Source organism: Sciurus vulgaris (genome assembly GCF_902686455.1).
Source record: "Sciurus vulgaris genome assembly, chromosome: 10".
Lineage (NCBI taxonomy): Eukaryota > Metazoa > Chordata > Mammalia > Rodentia > Sciuridae > Sciurus > Sciurus vulgaris.
The window spans coordinates 84842067-84864343 of record NC_136470.1 but is presented as its reverse complement, the minus strand read 5'-3'; the positions used below and the strand labels follow the sequence as shown (position 1 = coordinate 84864343).

General features: G+C 36.4%; 1 protein-coding gene and 1 long non-coding RNA gene across 21 annotated transcripts in view; both read left to right on the top strand.

Moving 5' to 3' along the window:
- The window catches only part of LPP (LIM domain containing preferred translocation partner in lipoma), a 655110-nt gene that overhangs the window by 493195 nt on the left and 139638 nt on the right, over positions 1 to 22277 (top strand). The gene's annotated exons all lie outside the window — the stretch shown is intronic.
- Positions 1787 to 13997, top strand: LOC306670549. The gene is made up of 2 exons (XR_013766450.1): positions 1787 to 11524; positions 13684 to 13997. It is a non-coding gene; the product is annotated as an uncharacterized lncRNA (long non-coding RNA).

Below are 22277 nucleotides of genomic sequence, written 5' to 3'. Positions count from 1 at the left end.
CCCTTTCTTTCTATGACAGCCTTTTTTCCCCTCCTTAAGAAGAATGATTTGTAAACATATTATTTTTTTCCTTGAGCCTCTTATTACTTGTAATTTTTATTTATATATAAAGAATATTTGCAATATTTGTAATTATGATATGACTAATAGAATTGGGACGGGTATCAAAAAAAAAAAAAAATCTGACAGATGACTTAAGTACAAGGGTGAAAAGGTACCTTTTTAGAAGAGAGGACTGCTGGAAACCATCTGAATCCAAGTGATGAAAGTTAGCATCACCAGCATGGAGCAGAGTGTCATGTGCCAGATGATAGGATGCAACAAGTTCACATCACCTGTGTAGTTGTCTTGCTGAAGTATGTAACTGCCATCCAGCCATGAGGAAGTTTTAAAAACCCAGATGATGGAACATTGTTTAAGAAAGCTGTCCTGAGTTCTTCAAAGTTGTCATTGTTGGCTGGGATTGTGGCTCAGTGGTGGAGCACTTGCCTAGCATGTGTGAGGCATTGGGTTCAATCCTCAGCACCACATAAAAATAAATAAATAAAGGTATCTTGTCCATCTACAATTAAAAAAAGTTGTCAATGTAGTAAAAGACTATTCTAGATTAAACCAGACCAAAAGAACATGCCATTCAAATGTAAGCATGAGTCTTGATGGATTCTGTATGAACAAAAACAACAAAAATCTATACAGGATTTGGGGCAAAGTTAGAGCATTTTTAATATAAACTTTATTTTGGAAAATATATCAATGCTTATTTCTTGAGTATGCAACCAAAATTGTACTGTGGTTATGGAAGGAAATATCCTTGTTTTTAGGAGTTATGTGTTGTAGTATAGGGTGGAGTATCAGTCATGATGTCTGCAACTAACTTTGAAATAATAAGAGACAGAGAAAGAGGGATTTGTAGGTAGAAGTGGAGGTAAAAACACAAAATTACAAGGACACTCCTCTTCCCCAAAAATGTATTGAAACCTGTTACATATGAATTATCTTAAAAATTTGTCCTTGGGTGGGTAGAGTGTCATTCCTACCATCTTTTGAACTTGGCTTTCTTAATGACTACAGTGGGTCTTTGAAATCCCCCTTTTCCATATGTCTGTTTCTTTACCAGACACATGTGTCCCTGTTCTTGGTGAGATGAGGATCACTGCAGGGTGATGACACAAACTGGTATTTACCTAAAACTCCACAGCTTAAAAGCCCGGTCTCAGCTGCACTATGACTAACAGATCTGACAATTTTATCTTCATTTTGCTGATGGAGAAACAGATTCAGAGAGGCTCAATGAATTGTTCAAGGTTACATAGCTGATGATTTCAGGATCTGAACTCACTCATGATTTCTTCTCCATTGTGATTCTTTACCATTACAGGAAGGCTGAAGCCGTCAGCACAGGCTGTCAGCAGTTGACTTAGGATTTCATGTCCCCTTTTCCTTCTGAAGTCATGATCTTCAAGAGAGAGTCAGAAGGACTACTTATGCGCTAGGCTGTATGTTTCGTGGTCTGGACTTCAATGTCTCTGATGATTATTTTACCTATCTTTAACATCCTGAGTTAACTGATAGTGCACTTAACATAGAGTTTTTGCCATACTCTGATAAGTACCTTAGGGAGATAGCGCCCATAAAACTATCTCATCAACCTTGTTAGCTGACTGTAGTTGTTTGGGGGAAGGTGAGTCACTGAGGATCATAAGTCATCCTTTTTTCTCAAATCAGTGCTTATTAAAATATCACAAGCAAGAACCCTCAACTGCATCTCAGCCAGGTCTATGAGAAGAGGGAGAATTTTTTAATTAGCTATTAAAGTGAATGGGTATCATTGCTAGAAATTTGGGAAGACTACATGGCTAGTTACCAGCTTCGAAGCTCATTTTTTCCAGACAGTTTTGAGGGGAAAATATAGAGGAAAGCTGTGATCATCTCTCAATAACCTTGAGACATCTCTTTGAAATTACCCAAGAGTTTTCCCTGTTGACACAGAGCCTCTAACTTCTGTGCTTTCATTCATCTTTAACAAGAAAGCATGTTTGTATGTAAAAAATCCCATATGTATATGCCTGTGACCATGATTCTTTAACAGTGTTCTGGCTGAGAAGAAACTAGGTTTGAATAACCCACGGCTGAAAACAACACTATTGGAATACAGTATCTCTGGAAGTGGATGTTATAATAATCTGAGAATGGACTGAAAATATCTGACAGCGTATTTTTAAGCATGAAGCCATAATTATCTTGGCATTGTTTATATGGTGTTGTCTTGTTCCTTCTTGTTAAAAAAAAATTGAGTGTGTGAGTCTTAAAATTGTTTAGTGAGCTATTTGAAGAATCACTATGCCTTCAGAGCAGCACTAGGTAAATTCTTTTCACAGAACTTGGCATTTATCTAAGAGAATTTGTTTATCTCTGAGCATTGTTACTGGGGATATGGAGAATTTTTGCATAAAGCCAGGAGTTTGTTCTAGTGGCACTAGGTTTTACCATTTCAAAAGACAGCTGGACAGAAGAGGAAGACATGAGGCAGCACAGATATTAACACATGCAAAGGTTCAAGAGCAGAAAGGAGTGAATAGGAATGTGCTATCATTACTTTAATGGAAATCTCAACTCAGTATACTTGGTGCTAGTTATCTTCTTAATGGAGAGGAAAATGGGAGCTCAAAGAATGTTCATGAATAGAAACTGTGTTCCCAGAACAAGAGGGACAGTGGTCCATTTCCTCCATATACTAGTTGAACCAGTTGATAAGTAGGAATGTGCAGAACACTTTGAATAAGATAATGAATAGGAGCTATCATTTGAGGTACAGTTGAAGATATTAAGAAAAGGAAGCTTCAAGCCCTGCCTGATTATTATTGGAAGATTGCCATATGCAAAAGGAATTTGACTTAATATTTGTGTTTCCAAAATTAGCAACAAAGGCATGCGAGAGGGAGCTGGCAAATTCCCATTTAGTATCGTGAAAGGACTTTTTTTTTTAACAGACAAAACAAAGTCCTTGGAAAAATCTGGCCCAAAACCCAATAACCCTTTCTTGGGGACTATAGTGACAGATACTGAAGCAACCAATGGATAATAAGATGATATTTCACAGCTACTATATAACTCTGATGTTCTGTGACTTACACATCTGAAGTTGCTCAGGAGTCAGCCTCTGTATCTCATTTTTAGCCCTACCCTCTACCCCAGCTATCGTTAGTACAGCTAACATAGAATGTTTTTCAAAGTACTTTTATGTTTGCCATGTCATTTGAGCTAGATGGCAGTCCTGCAAAACAAGCCATTTGGCATATGAAGAAACCCAAGATCTGAGTGACTAAGAGGCTCTCTGCTCCCCAGGACCCCTGCAACGCCCCCATAAGTCACAGAGCCAATAAGTAGCAGAATTATACTGCAGCTCAGGCCTACTGACTCTGAATTCTGTTCTCTTTCCACCATGTTGCTGGATTGATCATAGACCATAAGATAGATCTGTTAACATACTCTGTAATTTAGCTTTTTCTTCTGTACAAGGAACAATGTGATTGCTTTGAAAAGTGCTTGGAGGGTCTTAACTGAGAGGTGCTAAGTAATTTGTACCTCATTGTTTTTATTGTTATGTGACAAGAAAATGATTTCCAACGTGTTTCTGTCAATTACAAACTGGGAAATGACTCCAGGTGGGGAGCTGCCTTCAGTACAGATTGAATCTGAGGCCTTAAGAATCGTGTTTTCACAGATAAATGACCTAATTAATTAAAGCCCCCAAAGCCACAATGGAAGAAAAATTAGAAAATGAGTGGTTTAAAGAAAAGGTTGTATTGATTTTGGGAAAAAAAAAAAAAAATGGATTTCCTGGTTTTGTTTCTCTCCAACTTTTTTAGTTATCTGTCAGTCATAGGAATAGAGTGTTTTATAGTTAATGAGATTTATTGGGTGTATTTCCTTTTGCGGTGGTAACTTCTGGTAAAATGTTTGCTTAGAGTAGTATATGTTTACAGTACTAAATAAATAATAATCCTAACCATTTTATGTGCTCCATCCTCACACCCATAAATTTTTAATTAATTTGGCTAGTATGTTTTTAAGCATTGATAGAATCTTAAACTTACTAGTAAAGAAGAATTTAGAAGTTATCTCAAATAACTTTTTTATTTTCCAGAAAATTAAAGCCCAAATGAGTCATTCAAGGTCATATACCTGTGGGAGTATTTTGAAAACTACAGCTATAATTTTCTTTCTGAATAAAGAATAGAAATTAGTCTGATGGTAGAAAGGATGAGAGGACTATTTACAAAGGTGAAGAAGTAGGCTGGGTCTGCTATTTTTGTGAACTCAGACCTGAATACACTGTATTGAAACTTGGGTAAGCGCACATTGCCCTTAAAAATAATAAAAAAAATCAATAACTTTTAGTGCCTATGTATATGTATTTCCCCAAACTCCATAATTTTCAAATACAAATAAAATAGATTCCAATATCATTTTTTTATTGTCTCAATCAAGTATATGTACTTTTAATACTTACCATCACCTTCTCCACTAGAATGTAAGTCTGAGTGAGAGAGAAACCATTTTGTTTAGCCCATCTCTGTTCCGTGAACAACACCTGGCCACAGAGGACATTTCTTAGGGTTAATGGATTCATGAACTACAAAGTGAAAATTGTGAGCAAACATTCCCATTCCCTGTGATAGGACATGGTATATAGTACACTGTAGAGAGGAAGTACTTCATTTATTTAACAGGAATTTATTTATTACTTTATATATCAAACTGTTAGAGATGGTGGGGATCTTAGAGACTAGAAAAAATTCGTGAGAAAATGAAAATAAGTTTTTATAAAAAATATTTTTAAGTTGTTGATGTACCTTTATTTTACTTATTTATTTGTATGCAGTGCTGAGAATCAAACCCAGTGCCTCACACTTGCTAGACAAGCGCTCTACCACTGAGCCCACAACCCTGGCCCCAAAAATAAGTTTTAAAGGATCACAAGTTACTAGTTAGTGACAGAGTCATGAATTTAACCCTAGGTTCTCATTCTTTTTTTTTTTTTTTTTGGAGTATTGGAGATTGAACCCAGAATTTCGTGCCCAATAATCTTATTCCTATTTTTAATCACTTAAGAGGGAGCACTGGAGAATATATACAACAGAGCAGAATATAGTTGCTACATTCATTGAACTTAGTTAAAATTGGAGTAACACACTTAGACTGGATCTCTTTTGCATGTGTCTACTGAATCAATTGATGGAAGGGTCGTGTGATTTAGATTTTATTTTTTAAGTACTAGATCACATTTTTTCTTACTTTGAGTTTCCTCTGTAATTCTTGAGTCCCAGAACAGTCTCAACCCTGCAGTTTTTTCCCATTCTAATAGATTTGGGTCAAATGAACACGGTATCACACCGAAAGAAACACCATTTCCCCATGTTTATGTGAGTTGTTCATAGCAACCAGTCCTGAAAGGTCACCTACTTGAACTTGGCCTCTTCTAGGCCATGAATCACCACCCACAACTGGTGTTTTATACAGTCTTGATACAAACAGGAGCCACCCACTCATTCAGTAACATTTGATCACCATGTCTTTATCAGAAGAATGAAAAGTAGAAATGAGACTCCTACTACATAATTGAACATTCTTTCACTGTTAACTGTGGAAACAAATTTCAAATTCTGGGACAGAAAGCACTGGTGGTGTATGTGTTGTATTAGGCGAAAAGGTTTCAGTTAGTATGTTATGTAGGATTGTGTACCAAGACGTGGACAGAGCCGAGACCTGAGCCTACAAGTGCTAATTATGCATTTTCTGATCTTAACACACTTAACTGAGAACTTAACTCCAAACCACCCTTCCTTCCCACAACCTGCACTTTCCCCACCACTTTCTCTAAAGCACACAGATGATTATCTCCTTCCAGACTTTGAAGTGACATTAGAATTGTCAGAAGACATAATTAATTGACTGTCAGCAAAGCCATTGTTTGAACATCTGTGGAGTTCTACTTGGTAGGCATCTGTTGTACTTTTAATTGAGCAGATTCATTCATCTACAAATATTTACTGAGTGCCTACTATACACCAATCACTGTAGTGTGTACATTGGGAGATGATGGACATGAAGTAGCGCAGTGGCCAAGGAGAGAAGCCGTTTGTTAAGTCCTTTTGTGTCAAGGGTTTTGATGGGGAACAAATTTCACAATTGGCAGTAGAAAAATCCATTTCTTTCCATCCAGGTTTAGGGGCTTCTGCCACAGCACTGGCTGGCCTGTGCCACGGGAAATGCTAAAGGATTCCTCTGAATCCTACAATGTAGACAGAATATTTACACACTGCCTGTAGTTCCATTCCCAGAAAGACAGTTCAATGCTTTGAAAGAAAAACAAGCAAAAGGTAGCCAAAGTCGTCCACAAAACAGGAATTCCCAGAAGCTTCTCCCTATTCACGATTGTATCCCGATTCTCTCCCTGATGGTGATTCTGATGTCTATCGTGCTACATTAAATTTTTTCAGATTCACTACAGTACTGAATGTTTTTATTCTCAGTCCTCATTTGTTCTCTGTTGACCTTCACTTTGTATGAGTTCTGGACATGAATCCACTCCTACTTGGCAATGGACATCATTTGCTAAAGAGGGTACAGCAACCCTGCACAGGGGTGACTTGCTGAAGGAGAAGACGACGACGCAGGAGTGATGGAAATGAGCTTTTAACCTCTATTGAGTCTCCCTTACTCTCCTTCCTGTCCAGGCTTAGAATCATGGCAAAGTCAGAGGCACCTAGAAATCATCTACATCAAGAGCGCCCCATTCTTCCGTCCTTAAGGCACTTTCATAATTCTTACAATGTGTATAAACTATCCATACTATTATTTGCCAGATATTTTATTTAAATCAATTACTTTCTTAAATCTACTTTGTCTTCATACATGTAAATAAATATATAATTTGATTTTGTGGATTAAAGTAGTAATTGCATTCTTCCCTGAAAGATTCTGAATTAAATACTTTTTTTAAATTTAAAAAATATTCATTCATGAACCAGCTAATGTTCAAAATATTGAGAAATGTGAATATCATTCAACAAAACAGAATGATGGAATACCATGGTGGAACAAGGTCCCCAATATGACTTGTTGAGAATGTGGTACAAAATAGATATTTTTCTGGCACATGTAGTCCTCACAACATCATTGTAGGCATTAAGATTGTATAAAGATCCTGTGTCCAGCCTTCAGAGGCCCTCAGGGCCTCAGACTGTCCCACTGATTCACTGTTAGATCTTAAGCCAATCCCTTTTTCCTGGGTCTTATATCTCATATTAGAGATTAACCTATATGATCTATTGTGATCCTTTTGCTCCTAAATTCCTTTGCCTCAAACACTTTGGTATTTTGTCCTCTATGTATGCTATAATATAGATGGATTGGAAAAACAGCTACTCTGTGTAAAATTACAATCCTGCTAGCTTCAGAGTCTCAAAGAAGAATTGGGGGAAGAAAAAGAATTATATTTCCTGGACCATTTTATGTTCTGCTTGGTATTGTTCCCTGCTTCCTGAGGTTTATGAGGAAGTTCACTGCATTGAAAGCAACTTTGAGTGCCAGTTAATAAAAATAAAATAGGACTGTAGAATATGATAAAGAATGCCAGGCACTAGTGTTGGAGCCATAGCATCACTCTATTTAAGGATTTCCTGGGTCAATAATGTTGTTCACTAATGGTACTTGGCATAGCTAAGTGATATTAATATTGGTACCCATTAATGTGGCAATGGTGTTTAGTGCAGATGTTACAACCCTATCATAAAAATGAATAATTCATCTTTTGGAAGGTGGCATAGTGAAATGAGCACTTGACTTGGAGTCAGGAAGCCTATCAGTCCTGTATCTTCTCCCTCTGACATTGGCGACATTTGATCTTGGGGGTATTCTTGGGCCTTTTTTTTTTTTTTTTTTTTTCCCACATATTATTGAAAACCATTCTTTTAGCAATCTTCATATTAGGATTCTTTTTCCAGAAAAACTAACTATCCAAAGGCAGGTTAAGAGATAGATCCAAGGCTGGGGATGTAGCCTAGTAGAAGAGCATTTGACTAGCAAATGTGAACTCCTGACTTTGATCCTTATTATGAGTAAGAGAGAGAGAGAGAGAGAGAGAGAGAGAGAGAAAGAGAGAGATGCGTAAATCTTTTCTAAACCATATACAGAAGACCAAAAGTGTAAGAGATGTTAGTATTTCCTCCCAAGGCAACAGCTGATTTGATTTATGCCATTTATAATTAGTATGTAATAAACATTTCTCTGAATTCTTAATGGTTGTGTTTGCTCAATTTGAACTGTGTTTTCTTATGATGTTCTCTTGTTATTGCAATATCATTAGAGAATATAAAAAGTATTTTTCAGTCATTGTGTGTGAGAAAGCAACACACCAAGATATACCACAATGTTCTCATTTGCTGAGCAAACTACTCTTGCTTTTTAATGTGGAATGCAAAGGAACTAATTGAAAAAAGACAAAATGAATTTTGACTCAGATTGTACTGGATGAATCATAACCTACTTTCTCATCAGAGATGTAAAGAAAATAAGCCACCACACAACTTTACTGTCAGCGTCAGCATAATCAATAAAGACTGTTTTTCAATAGAACAAAGTCCATTTCTACTAAGCTAAGAATTGCAAGTAGTACAAAAATGTAATTAATTTTTTTATTTGTCAATAGTCATCTGAAATTGTCTTTTTCTGCCTTTGTTAAAGCATTCCATTCATAGAGTTTTGGACCCATCAGTCATCATTGCCCCAATCATTCAGAAAGCTACCTTGATCTTCATTGAACAATTAAAGGCCAATCAGAAATTGACCCTTCTCAAATGAACATCTGGTCTCAGTGTTACTTTGTCAGGTGGTAAGGATCAGAGGAACAGAAAACCAACATAAACCTGGAGCCAGGGTGGAATTGCTGCTTCCCTGAACCTTGCTGACCTGGGTGTCCTGATGTGATTTATGTAAACAAAACTTAAGACTTTACCCTGCTGGATTCTAGAACCAAATATATGATCTATTTGACTTGTGAATGTTGCTTTAAAAAAAATAAGAAGATTTTGTACTAATAAAAGGACACTATAACCTACCCTTTGGAGAACCCAGTTTCCATTTTTTTTTCTAATTCATATCACTGTTATATTTTATGCATGACTTTTATGGCCTTTATTACTCTCATACATGTTTCCATATCTATATCTTTCACTTTACTGTAAGATCACCAGGAAAAAAAAAGACGACCTCTTCCTTATCTTGCATTTTCTTGCTTCTCCAAAGAGCAAAATAAGGAGGTAGAATTTGAAGATTTTAAAACTTCTCTAAATGACATTCCATCAAGACCTTTATTTGCAATAAATTTCTCTATTATGATCTTATGCTAAAAATTGACGCTACTAGTTTTATTTCAAATAAAACTAGCATGCATTGAGCATTTACAAACTACCATGAATTTCGCTTGCCTTACATTTGTGTCTTGACCATAACCCTATGAGGTAGATACAGATGAAAAAACTAATGCACAGAGAAGTTAAGTAATTTTCCAAAGGTGTAGCAATTGGAATTACAATTTGAACCCAGAGCCTGGCCCTTAACCCCTACATATAGGATAACTATATCTATAGTTTACAGAAGGTGAGATAACTGAGGCTCAGCAAAAAATTAGATTCATATGCTCTTTACTTAACACATGTCTTTTCTGCCAAATTCTATTCCATTGCTCCCTCTACTTCTCCTTGGGGAATTTTTTTTTTTTTTAAGGAATGATTTGATTTCCTGTGAGTGAAGGGTCCCACCATTGATCAGGCAGCCTACAGAAATCCAGATATGCCATTGCTCTGTTTGTACTATGCTGGATACCTGCAGGGTCAGGGTGTTGGCTCTCCTACAAGGGTAATAGTGCCTATCTGGTCCACTTATTCCAGGTGATATGAAACAATTGCTAATGGCAATACTTGTTTTGTTAATAGCATTTGAGATATGTATTTCCATTCCTTGGTTCCTTCTTGGACTTGATTGGACCTGATTATTGCAATTTTAGCAATGTGTTCGTCCAGAAAGTCCCTTCTCCTCACATTTTGTCCCAATCCAGGGATGCCTTCTTTAACATATGGAAATAGTTACTCTTGATTTTTAACCATCTCTCATAGTGCTTTCTTCTAATCTGATGAGCCTTGGAAAAATCAGGTCTAGTCCTACTACCAAGATGGAAATGAAAGAGGACAAGGAAAAAGGAACTCAACTTGAAAATAAGGTCAGCCTATTGACATATCATCAGGCAGAAGAGTTCATGGCAATAGCTAGCAATTGGCTCGCTCAGTCGGAAGTTGATGCTATTTTAGGCCATCAGCAGGAGTGTCAATGTATCTGTGAATTCTGGCATTTTATTTCATTAAGGTGGTTCAGGAAGCCAGACACTGATTAACTGATTCTTCGACTTAGTTCCCACTCCTAATTTTGGATGTGTGGTGTCTTCAGGCAGCTGTTGTGACACCCTACTTCTAAAGAAAACTTTCCTTGTGTCTCTGAAGCAATCCTAGGAACAGTTTATCCCACATCCTACTGTTCTGGATCCTCCAGTGCTCAGCATCTCTGATAACAGGTGACATAGGGGTGCTGTTGCTTCTGATCTCTCTGACACCTCAAGGAAAATACAATTCAAGTGTGTGCATCTAATTGTGATCCAAATTTGCCTGCAATGGCTGCATTCTCACTGATGACCTCGGTTCAAGGTGGACTTTCATTTGGAGATCACATAAGAAGATATCAATGGAAAGAATGAGCTCAGCATTGCATTCACTTTTGAGGTCAAGAGAAACCAAGAAAAGTCACAAGATTTATTTAGGTAAGACTAGAAGAATTCTAGACTTTAGGTCATCGGTAAGGATTTGGGATCTGATTTTATGTGTAAATGTTTTTTAAATGAGAAGGATAAGGATTTCTAGATGGGAACTCTGTGGTGTTTCTTGTTCCTTCATTCATTTATATATCCAATAGTTATTGAAGGCCTACTGTGTGCCAAGCACTGTTAGGTTCTTCCTTTAAACACTAGTCTACAAAATAGAGAAATGCTTAAAAATAATTCAACTGTAGTATGTAAATGTATTATTGAAATTTAGTGATATCATGGGATGAAAAAAGTTACAATGACCTACTAGGATTGGAAAAGTAGAGAAGCTTTTTGTAATATAGATTATGTTGGGGCTGAATGTTAATAGACTTTTCCTGGTAAACCATGAAGGCAAGAGCATTTCAAACAAACAGTTCAGTAGAAATAGGACCAGTAGAGAATCAGAAAAAGTGTAGCACAACTAAAGAAAAGGATATGGGAAGGAGAAAGGAGAGTAAGAGGAAGATCAGTGACCAGATCAAAAGCACTTTTTGTTTTCTGCTAGAGTCTCAAGTTTTTCTGAAGACCCCGAGCAACCATGAAGGGTTTAAACAAGAAAAGGACAAGATATCGACTAAAGATCATTCTGGGTCTTATAGGGAGAAAGTGTAGAGGGAGCAGAGAGGATGTGGGAGACTGGAGATCAGGCTGCGTGTCCTTGGCACTGATCTAAAAGAACCATGGCCTGAAACAAGACAGTCATATTGATTGGAGGGACTGGAGAGGGAGCACCAGGGAAGAGTGGGGAGGGATGGTCAAGGCTTATCCCTGAGTTTCTATCTTGGGTGAATAAACAAAAGTTCAGTAGTGATAATTCTATCAGTCTGAGATCCTCCCTGTGGGAAGCAGTTTTAGTTCTCTTCATCAATACGTATTAAGAGTCTGCTGTGTGCGTGTGCTGCTCTAGGCATTGGTGCCACAGTAGTGAAAAAAGCAGACAAAAACCTCCATTTGAGGACTGACATTCTAGAAATGAGAAGAAGACAACACATAAATAAGTAAAATATTTAGTGGTGTGTCACAGGGAAAAATGCAGCAGCAAAAGAGGATTGTGAGTGATGCAGTAGGGGTCAGTGGAAGTAGCCTGGTAAATAGTGCCTTGGTTGTGATTAGGAGGTCCCTCTTGGTGAAACCTGGTCTGCCTAATTTTGTTTCCATTGCATTCTTTTGTTTGGTAAATTATTTCTAAAAAACAAATATGAAATAAACAGTTATAGTGACATAAACATTTATAAACACATGGATCCATACACAATAGTTTGTGTTGCCAACATAACACATGCCAGGAAAAACAAAAGAAAACAGCAGCTAAAATAGTAAAAATCAAGAGAGAGGTGGGGGAGGGGAGTTCCCACAGACACCAATCCTTGTCATTCGAAAAGCTAGTTTGAATTAGAAATTCACAGAAAAAGACCTTAGATTGAATCCCAATTCCTTAGTTTGGACATGAAACCTTCGACCAACAAGGAAATCATATTTTCAAAGACACCCAGGTCTAGCATGAAGATTTCCTAACACCTTGGCTAGGATCCTACTCTTGTCCACCCAGTAGGTAGTTATTCTTATCTGGATCTTACAGATGAGAAAACTGAGCCCTTGGACAGCTGAGACTTTGTCCAAGGTCACACAGATTTTTAAGAGGCACAACCTCCATCTTTTTTAAACCAAGTCTCTATTCCTGAACAATTGCTAAACAATGAAATATTTGTAATGAGGATATTTCTCTGAAGTAACTACTACGTTCTGCAGTCTACATCTTATGCTACTACCTGTTCTGTGTCATTGCCTCTACTGATACATGGAATTATGACATCATAGATTGTTGGGTCTGGGTTCTCAACATGAAGACTGAATCACCCAGAGGAACTTTATTGCTAAACAAACCCACACACCTACACACAAATACTTGTGCATACACTGGGACTCTGAGTACCGACACCACCTTAGACCCACCACCACTGAGAAAATACCATCAGTCTGAGAAAATTAGCTGAGTGTGGCATATTTCCCAGTTGTGATGGAAGGGAAAAATGGGTTGAGAATTACTCATCAAGTTTAATCTTCTCATGGCACAGACAAGAAAATAATACCAGGGAGTGGCAATAACTTCCACAAGATAACAGCTCCTTTAAGACATATCTTTACGTAGAATTTGCATCTTCTGACTTTCAATGTTAGGCAGTTTTCTTGTTTATTCCACAAATATAGTGAAATGTACTATGAATATACTGTGTTCTCTGGTTGCAGAGGAGTAGAAGGTAAAGGGAAAAGAGCAATTAATTTGCCTGTGATCCCATAGCACATCCTTTGGTCAAGAGAAGACAAGTTCATTATATTTTGTCAGTCTTCACCTATTCATTTTGGTCTAGTTAAGTAGCAACTCATTATTTTCATGATAGTAGTCCTGTGGGTTACATAGCTTTTTGTATGTCTGTTTTCAATTTCTGTTCCTTTGATAACAGAACAAATAACAGAGATGGTGAAACCTTGCAAAAGAATTATCTCCTAGATTTTGTGCTCTCTCTCTCTTCTGTAGTGAGTCAGTATGTCTGGTAATGACACAGTAGCACCACTGAAGAATAGGATATGGGAAGGAGAAAGGAGAGTAAGAGGAAGATCAGTGACCAGATCAAAAGCACTTTTTGTTTTCTACTAGAGTCTCGAGTTTTTCTGAACACTCTGAGCATCCATGGAGGGTTTAAACAAGAAAAGGACAAGATATCCACTAAAGCTCATTCTGGGTCTTATAGGGAGAAGGGGAGAAGATGTATTCTTTGGTGTGTTTGTTAAGTGAATATTATGAAGAACTTCTACTCTATATCCATCATAAACCTGGGTGAGGTGAATCAGAATTGTTACAAATCCTTTCTGGAAAAAATATGAGCTTTAAATAAATTTGAAGGTCTTTACCCCAAAGAAATTACAGACTGATAGAGGATAGAGAATTAAAAATATAAAATAATCCTTTTCTAGGTTGTAAATATAATAAAGGAACTGTGTGCGTATGGCTATAAGAGAGAATGTCTGGGAGTCCATGGGGAAAATGGGTAGATTAAAGGGTGACAGTAGAGAGAGAGAGGGGGGAAAAAAAGATGTTGTATTTAGAAGAATCAACATTTGCAAAAGATGGAGGGAGCAGGAAAGCATGGTATGTTGGGCACAGTAAGACACTGTTGCAGACTTTATAACAAATCCAAACAAGGATGAGTGGAGGGAAAAGTGGTGGACATGCAAGGAGAGAGAAACTGAGACCCAGGGATGCACAATCTTATGTGATATGTCCTAGGAAGAATTTTTGTGGATGTTTTCTTATTCAATGGGAAATTCTTGACCGTTGTTAAACAATCACTATTGTAGTGGGCAATGTTATATTATGGATTATAAAAAAATAGGTAATCACTCCTGTTGCCATTTAACTCTACTAATGGCCTAAATAATCTTATAAAGTCACTTCGCTAAGGATAGTGTGGCTAGAAATTTCATGATAACAGATGCAGAGGGATTTGTGGGGTGAGAAAGATGGTATTGCTGTCTTTTTCTCATGGTTCAAAACAGGAAGTGTCTAGGTATGCAGAAATTCATTTCAAGTCAACTGTGTTTTGAGTGTGTTTTTTGTGCATTTAGACTTTTGCCCATCAGCAGTTCTATGGGAATACTACTACGTGAAGAATCCACCAGATTCACCTGAAGGAGAACCATCAGATTTAAAAGTGCAGATGTATATGCACATAGATTTAAAGATTACTTTCAAGTTTCAAAATATAAGCAGATTCTCAGAAAATCTTTGTGTATGAATACATCTGTTGTTTCTGCTGCTTGCAACTTCAAGCAGAAAATGATTTAAGGTCCTGGTGCCTACTTAAGAATTCATAAGTGTTTAAAGTGGAAAGTACCTTGGAAGTCATCTCGTGACTTTGTCATTTTTTCTGATGAAGAAAGTGATATCCAGAGACAAACAGGAATTTAAGACACAGCCACCATGTGGTAGTGCACAGGCTAGCATTTCGTTCTTTCCATTTACCTTAAACACCTTATTTCCTTTTTGCATTGCTTATTTACCAAGTGTTTGGTAGTTATGAATTGAGTAAATTATCCCAAGATCAGGTGTCTTAGTATAGTAGTCCCCTCTTATCCATGATGTTGTTTCAGTTACACAGTTTCAGTTACTTTCAGTCAATTGTGATCCAAAAACATTACATGGAAAATTCTAGAAATAAGCAAATTTTAAGTATCAAATTACACATTGTTCTGAGGAGTGAGATGAAATTTCATGCTGCCATGCCCCATCCCACTCAGGACATGCGTCTTCCCTTGGTCTGGTGTACGCACCCCCATGTGGTACCTGCTGGTTAGCCACTTTGGCAGCAATCTTATTACCAGATCTACTGTAGCACTAGTAAAATGCCTAAGCTTGGTTAACCCTATTTTTCTCAGTGGCCTCCAAACACAAAACTAATGATATTGGAAATTCAGACATGTTAAAGGGAAGTTGTAAAGTGAAAAGTGCTTCCTTTAAATGAAAAGGTAGAAGTTCTTGACTTACGGAAAGAAAAAAAATTATATGCTGATGTTGCTAAAAATTCTCTTGTAAGAACAAATCTGGTATCCATGAAAATGTAAAGAAAGAAGAATTCATCTTTAAACTGCAAAAATTATGCCCACCATGAGTAATAAGTGCTTAGTCAAGATGTAAAAGGCATTAAGTGATAGAACTTGGTACTATCCCTGTGTTCAGGTATCCCCTGGAGTTTTTGGAATATATTTCCCACAAAAAGGGGGGTGGGGAGCACTGTACTCACTTATAACTGGGAAACCATCAAAGGAGAATATTCAGGCAATTAGTAAGGAACTATGGTTGAATTTATCATCTGTAACTTAGTTCAAATCATCTTTCAAAATGGGACAGAGCAGGGGTTGTGTGGGCAAGAAGTCAGAATACCTTAGGCCTTCTCCTCCGTCAGGCTCAAATTGGTTTGATATAATGCATGATGGAATTTTATCACTGTAAAGTATTGTATCCATATTGATTTATAATATCTGTATTAGTTTTCTATTTCTGCTATTCCAAATGACCACAAACCTGGGACTTAAAGCAACACACATTTATTATCTTGCTGTGTTATAAATCAGAAGTCCATTATAGGTCTTCTTGGGCAAAAATCAAGGTGTCAGCAATTGCATTCCTTTCTACAGGTTCTAGGATGGGGTCCTCCTCACCTTTTCCTTTTAATAAAGGTTTCCTGCATTCCTTGCCTTATAGTATCTTTGTTTCTACAAAGCCCCCAACTTAGCATCTCTGATCATTTTTCCACAGTAACAATTTCCTCTGACCAAAGTTGGGAAAAATTCTCTAGTTCTTAAGGAAAAATAAGGTGATTCATTTGGCCTACCTGGATTATTTCAGATAATCTCCACATCTCAAGATCTGTATTTTTATCTGTCAATTCTCTCCTGTCATCTATAGTAACTTATTCACAGGTGTCAAGACATGGTCATCTTTTGGAGTTATGATGCCTTCCACAGTGCAGATCTGAAAAATTTTCCAGTGATCTATTAGAGATCACATTGCCTGTGTGGTCCTAGGGACACATGTGTGAGGGCCCCAATCATCTTTTGTTAAAAGGCCAAACTTATGCTATGAATTCTAATCTTCGACTAAAGGTAAATTTCAGATTTGACTGCAAGTTTTTAATGTTGCTAATATTTCATTATGGGTCATTATGATTTGACTAACATTGAAGGTGCTGGGTTAGCTAGAGCAAATTGGTTCATTCTCAAATGATCTGGGTTTTGTTTTTGTTTCTGTTTTTGATAGTGCATTGAAGGCCGTACATTATTAGAAACCCAGCCATAGTTTTTCTTGACCATGGTCACTTCCATCCAGTGCATGCAGGCTTCCTTCTTCTTTACTCTGTTATAGTCTTTTTTTTTTTTTCTTCCCTCCCTTTCTTCCTTCTTTCCTTCTTTTCATTTACAGAGAATTGCTGGAAGAAATAAAAGAGTGAGGGAAAGAAGAGGGGAAAGTAAATGTGTTAAAGCATAAATGGGTGAAGAAAAAAGTTCAGCAGGAAAAATTGTCCACCTGCTTCCTCACCCTAATGTTAGTCTGGTGAGAGTATTTAAATCAGGAATCCCAGAACTAAGGAGTAGAAAGCACCACCAAAGACTAAAAGAAATTAAGAGATTTTATGACTGATGCTATCTACAGAAAAGAATATGCTCATCAAAATATAGGGTCTTTCTGAATTGGAAAACATACATGGTCCACAAATGGAAATGTTTATCTCCAACAATGAGAACCAGGTCAGATGCAATTTAGAAATGAATACTCTAAGATCTAACTAAGAAGAATATGAAGGGATGTGCTTTTATAGTCTTAAAGATACACTCTCAGTTGTAGCCCAGAGCTCCCTCTTCCATGAACTGCTTTGCATCTGCACTGCTATATTAATGTCGACTATGAAAATTAGATCAACTAATATTTATTATAAAAGAAAATCCTACAAAGAGAGAAAAAGTAAATTTTTCTTAAGTTTCCTATTCGTATTTCTTCATAAAATGAAAGTGAAAGAGCCCCTCATAGTGTCAGAGTTTTGATCAAGATGAATAACAGCTGCAAAATGCTCTTTAAACTATAAACTGCAAGAGTTATAAAAGTGTTTTCTTATCTTCTTCATTCTGTTCTCTTACCATAGTGGTAATTCATTTTCTCTTACTTGGGACAGAAAGAAAAGTTGGATTTGCACTACTTTGGCAATAGGGAGTAAAGTGAGAATCGCACAAGAAAGTCCAACAAGGAAGGTGCTGGAACTGTTTTTGAGCTTTTCCTGTGCCAGTCATGTCCGTGGAGGGTTTGACTTTTGTTGCTGTCGGGTAAATATTTGAACAGTAGTCTACGCTTTCATCCAAGTGTATGACTGTGTATGGGTACAGACTAAAAGCAACTTCCTGACTTTCTGACTTACAGAATGACTGTGTTTGGAATTAAGAATTCTCCATCTCAAGAATTTTGTTTTCCTTCATCAAAACTGTGTAGATGTGTGTTCATATGTACATGCACATGCTTCAGTAAAGACACAAAAGCTTCTATAAAAAGCAATTTACTAGCTCATGTTACCTTATGTATCTGTGCTAAAATCCATTTATAAAAATTAAGTTTCTCCTCTTTAACATACTATTTGCATCTGCATTACTGAATTTTCTAGAAACTTTTTTCCAAGACATTCAAATTATTTCATACCCTTTAACAGTTATGGTTTTTCCTTTTTTGATAGTTCATCCCACTTTAATAGCATGTTTTGTTGCTGTTGTTCAGTGCTTCTGTTTGTTTTCATCTCTCAGTGGTTATATTTTTGGTTTCTTCAGCAATTATTAGGTCATTTTTTGTTGTTTCTTTTAAGGGGGAGTACTTCTATTGGAATTCATTTGTTTACATTTTGCTAGAATAAAAGCATGCATTTCATCAAGATTTTCAGCTCTTAGCATGTTGTAGGCATATTACCTCACTTGTAATTTTTAAAATGTCTTTGTAGCTCCCTTTTTACTTTAACTTTCCCCCATTTCCTTCTTAAAATTTCCATGTGTGTGTGTGTGTGTATACAAATCTTGCAGTTTCTAACTCATAATTTTTAACGTTTAACCTTACTAATCTGTACTACCTACTTTGATTTAGGCTATTCATTCATTTTTGTAGGATCTTAATCTGTAGGTTACTTCATTTATTCTATTTTGTTAACGCATTTTAGTTTGTAGATACTCCTTTGTGAATAAATCTGTATCACATAGTTTCTGGTGTTATTTTTAATTTGTTAAAATGTTTTACAATTCATTTATTATTCCATCCAAGAATTATCTAGAAAATTATTTCCAAGGCATTGTCGTCTTTCTGTTGTTTTCAATTTTTTTTAATCAAATGAATGAGTTTAGGCCTTGAAACTTATTACCTACATGCAAATTCTTGACTGAACATTATGAAACTAGTCCAGCTCATTGCTGAATTTGGTATTTTGTCAGCTGGGAACACTAAATACCCCCACTTAACTTGATATTTGTAAAGCTCAGAGCAGCGTTGGGGTTCCTGTACACTTTGGCAATTGCCCCATGGCTAAATTGGCCAACTTCCAATTCCTCAGGGAGAGACAAAGAGTTGTCTCATTGCCACCTGCTATTAACTAAATGCTTAGGATTCAGTGTCCTAGGGGTGACTGGGAGACATAGGAATGAATTATTGTAGCAGCCTGTGGAAGCTTCTTCCCTGGGGAATTTTCAGAACAGCAAAGAACCATCTGTCTGGGTGGTTTTAAGAGCAGGCCTGACTGAAGGCAGGTGCATGGATTAGATGACCTGTGAAGATTGTCATCTATCCCAAAGACTTCAATGGAAAGGATACATTTGCTAAGTTTGAAAGGAGTCCAGGAGGAACACTGATCAGTGTGGGGAGCATATGGTCAAGAGCCTAAGGGTATTGAGCCTTCTTGAAATTGGAGCCACTCAGTGTCACCCCATGCCCTGAATTCCAGAGTCATTCTCTACACATGAACCTAGCAGTCAGTTATTTCACCCTTGAAAATTATATACACATGTTGTTCAATTTAGAGTAGTTCAAATCTTTTTGGATCATAAATAGAATTATTTTTAAGCAGATAGCTTAACTTATTCATATTCACATGTTATACTACTGAGTCTGATTCTTCTCATTGCCATATCTACCTACTTCATGCAGCGTGCACTAACCCACTAGCCTTGAGTTTTCCTATTCTTGTTCCTCAAAGGTTGCTCTATGTTTGTTTTAGGCAACTAATTAGTTTGATTAATCCTTCAGAAGAGCAGTCCTAATTATATGAACAATAGCTCTTTTATAAATACAAATGGCAAAATACTTAAATGAATTAACCAGATCAAGTCACCTTTATTGTGATCCAGTTCCCAGAATATGAAATGCAATAATATATTTTAAAGATATGAAGAAAAGGCAATGCCACCAAATTATTTCCACAACATACCAGACCTAGTTACACACCAACAGCATGAAGTGATTGCATGTTTAAACAGGTATTAAATTCTCCAGGCAGCAAAGGTAGATATGGAAGTGGCTAGCTGATTCATCAAACAATCACAAAAAGTTAAAGGTATTTGATGGAGGGAAAGCCCATTTGGAAGAGGTAGTTTGTATAAGCAGAATGGAGAGAGTGTATCACTTAGGAGAGGTAAACAGGACCAACCACAAACCTCTCCTGAATGTTTAAACTATTTAGAAAATGATACCTGTGGATCATCAAAAAAGTAATGCTTTCAGAAAAAGATATTAGACATGAACAGTATGTAAAACCCAAGCAGATTAAAGAATGCAGTATTTTAAAACTAACAACTTAAAAACACAAGGTGAAATATAAATAATTATCCAATATTGAGGAAAGATTCTCTTTATGCTTTATAAGGCAATAAGAAAAAATCACAAAGGATATTATCAAAAGATTTGACAAAAAAATTAACCATCTGTGACTGATGCAAAATTAAGAAACAAATGAGAATTATATTTGCAATAAACCTGATATGCAAAGGATTGATATTCATATGAAAATTTTCATGCAAATGCAGAAAGGACAAGAGATATAAGCCATTTCTAAAGAGAAAAGTAAAAATGCATAATTAAGTGAAAGGAAATTTCATATTAGTATAAAATGAAAATTAAGACAACTGAGATCTAGGTTTTACCTAGCACAGATTGAAGAAAAGAAACTACTCTCATTTGCAGCTACTTGGAGTGCAAATCAGCCCAGCACTTCTAGAAAACTATATGGGAATATTTTTTAACTTTAAATGATACCTTTCAATCCAGTGAAATGGGTGAATGAATGGATATTGACTAGATGGATGAATGGATGAATGGATAGATACATTCATAGAGATAGAAGTATTTAAATATAAATTTTCAACAATAGTAAGACCCTACCTATCAACAATTACCTTAAATGTAAATCGGTTAAATTCTTCACTTCAGAGTAACTGAATGGATAAAAATTTGAACCTAACTATACATTGCTTATAAGAAATTCACTTCACCTCTAAGGACATATGTAGATGGAAAGTGAAGGGATAAGTTAAGATATTCCATGAAAATGGAGTCCAAAAGAAAGCAAGAGTAGACATACTTTTATCAGCTATAATAGACTTTAAACCAAAATCAGTAAAAAGAAATAAAGAAGGTTATTATATTAGATAGGTCATAATGATAAAAAGGGGTCAATTCAGCAAGAGGAAATTTTAAATCCATATATAAATATGGAGGTATGGCTCAGTGGCACAGCACTTGCTTAGCATGCATAAGGCCCTGAGTTTGATTGAATGTAGGATATATAATACATAAACCCAGTATTGGAGTACCTAAATATGTAAAGTGAATATTAATAGACCTAATGGGAAAGACAGATTCCACTACAATAATTGTAGAGGATTTTAACACCCACTTTTGGCTATGGACAGATCATTCAAATAAAAAAATCAACGAAGAAATAGCACAGTTGAACTGCACCATACACCAAATGGACCTAACAGACATTTGCAGAACATTCCATCCAACAGCTGCAGAATATGCATTCTTCTTAACACCACATGGAACATTCTCCAGGATGGATCATATGGGTAGGCCACAATGAGTCTCAACAAATATTTTTAAAATATTGAAATGGTACCAATTTTCTTTTGACCACAATGCAAAAAAAACTAGAAATCAATAACAAGAAAAACTTTGGAAACTATACAAACACGTGGAAATTAAACAATTTGCTTCTGAACAATCAATGGATCAAGGAAGAAATTAAGAAGGAAATTTAAGAATTCCACGAAGACATTGAAAATGTATACAACATTACCCAAACCTATGGAATACAGCAAAAGCAGCACTAAGAGAGACGTTTACAGCTATCAATATCCATGTCAAGAAAGTAGAAAGATCTCAGATAAACAATTTATCACCATTCATTTAAAGAACTAGAAAAACAAGAACAAACCAAACTAAAATTAGTAGAAGGGAAAAATTAATATAGATTAAAAATGAAATAAATGTACTAGAGACTATAAACAAGCATTACAAAAGATCAATGTCTGGTTCATCAAAAACAAACAAAATAGACAAACCCTTGAAAATAAGAGTACTCAGACTCAGAAATGAAAATCAGGTGGTAAAACTGACCCCATATACAGACAAATGATCATTAAAGATTATTATGATAACCTAATAAATAGAAAAACTCCTGGACACCTACATCCTGTCAAGGTTGAATCATGCCCAGGGCAGTGGGGCACACTTGTAATCCCAGCAGCTCAGGAGGCTAAGGCAGGAGGATCATGATTTCAAAGC